The sequence below is a fragment of the Tiliqua scincoides genome, chromosome 5, assembly GCF_035046505.1.
Source record: "Tiliqua scincoides isolate rTilSci1 chromosome 5, rTilSci1.hap2, whole genome shotgun sequence".
In the NCBI taxonomy this organism is placed as follows: Eukaryota; Metazoa; Chordata; class Lepidosauria; order Squamata; family Scincidae; genus Tiliqua; species Tiliqua scincoides.
This window is the reverse complement of record NC_089825.1, coordinates 121,345,744-121,347,856: the sequence shown is the minus strand read 5'-3', so window position 1 is coordinate 121,347,856 and position 2,113 is coordinate 121,345,744. Positions and strand designations below refer to the sequence as shown.

General features: G+C 42.8%; 1 pseudogene; it reads right to left on the bottom strand.

The window, feature by feature from the left end:
• Positions 1-449: 449 nt before the first annotated feature.
• On the bottom strand, positions 450-563 carry LOC136654559 (5S ribosomal RNA; annotated as a pseudogene).
• Positions 564-2,113: the final 1,550 nt, after the last annotated feature.

The window sequence follows — 2,113 nt, the reverse complement described above, 5'->3', positions numbered from 1 at the left end:
GTTCTATGAAGTACTTTCTTTATCAATCCTGCAATTAGTTTCACTGGATGACTTTCTAGTATTATGAAAGAGGGGAAAAGTGTTCCTTCTCTACACACCATTCCTAATTTCATAAATCTTTATTTCGCCCTGTAGTCATTATTATTATTATTTTTTCTAAACTAAAAAGCCCTCAAATAAGTCCACAAGAAATTCCTTGCTGGATCAGACAAAGACCTGTCCTACACAATAGCACTCTTTCCCAACCACACAAACATTCACATGCAGAGATAACTTTTATGCATCCATACATTCATTAAATCCATATGCAAGTCTGGACCCAGGGACACTTCTCAGCTTTTGCATGTACCAAAGTGTGCATTTAAGCCAGCAATTTTCAGTCTTTTTCATCTCACGGCACAGTGATGGTTGATGGTTGGCAACCTTCAGTCTTGAAAGACTATGGTATAAGCCTACAGCACCCGGTATTCCCCGGCGGTCTCCCATCCAAGTACTAACCAGGCCTGACCCTGCTTAGCTTCCGAGATCAGACAAGATCGGGCATGTGCAGGATAACAGTTGACAAAATGCTAAAATTGTCAAGACACACCATCAGTTTTCTGGCAATTGACAAGGAACACCATGCTGCCAACAGGGGGCTTACATCCACCAATGGATCTACTGTAGTAATAAATAACTCTCCCCAACTCCCCCGTGCACACCTGTGGGACACTCGAAGCACAGCAATGTGCCATGGCACAGTGGTTAAAAATCACTTATTTAAACTGAGATCCACATACCTATAAAAATAAATATACCAGAGTGCACAGGCTTTCATATGTACTGTCATTACACACAGCGCTTCAATCTAGTGCAGTGGTTCCCAAACCCTTTAGCACCAGAACCTACTTTTTAAAACAACCCTCTATTGTAGCTATTTTCAACCTTTTACATTGCATGACTCACTGACAAAGTGCTAAAATGGTCAAGGCTTTTGTTTTTGACAATCAGTGTTTTTGACAATCAACAAGGTACACCATATGCTGCTAGGGAGGAGGGCTCACATCCTCCAATGGTCCTACTAATAAATGACCAACACACACCTGTGGTCCATTCACAGCACACCAGTGTGCCATGGCACAGTGGTTGAAAGTTGGCGCTCTACCAGGACCCACCTAGGTTTATCACACTTTTAAGAAATTAGATCTAGAAATAATAATAATAAATTTATTTTACTCCAAAAATCAGGTCGTAACCCATCAGTAGGTTGCAAGCCACAGTTAGGGAACAGCTTGTGATTTCTATGTACTGTATACTTCTCTCCAGCCTTCTGTTTGTTTTGTTTTTTCTCTCCCCCCACCTTCCCAGCAAGAAAGCTGTGGGGACAGCATAGCTTTTTTGTGCCAAGGGCACATTCTGCTGCAGAAGATGTGCAATATTCTCTCATTTGAGCCCCTAATCGCTAAAATAAAATTAAGTCATAACCACTGCCAAAGCAACAAATTGGCAAAATTGCAATCACTCCATGACCACAGATGGAGACAGAAAATGTATATCCAAGACCAATGCCTGAATGCCTGGGTGAGTTATGGAATGCTATAAAGGCGTATCTGGTGGGCTGTGTTATTGATATGTAGATTTTTTTGGTAACTTGAGGCCCAATCCTATCTAACTTTCCAGCACCAATGCAGCCCTGAGGTAACAGAACAAATATTCCCTTACCCTGAGGAGACCTCCATGATTCCCCCCCCCCCCCCACTGCAGGATGCAGCACATGCCCCATTGGCAGGGCTGCATCAATCCTGGGATAGGACTGGGCCCTTAGCTTGAGTTTTTCCCCACCTACTTCAAAATTCCAGGCTTCAAGCTCATCACAATGACATACTGCCTCCCACTCTTATCCCAAGGAATGAAGGAATCCACTATGCTTAACAAGTACATCCTAAATGTATAAGGAATGAACTGCAGTTGCTCAGTGTTAAGGATGCTTTTCTCTTTTACAGGTATTCACAATTGCAGGGCAGACCTAGTTTTGGAAATAGATTCCAGAGCTGTGGCTTCAAATCAGGCACTCAGAATCCTGCAGTCCAGATTTATTTGCTTGGGAAGACCTCCTCCCTCTAGCTAGCTCACA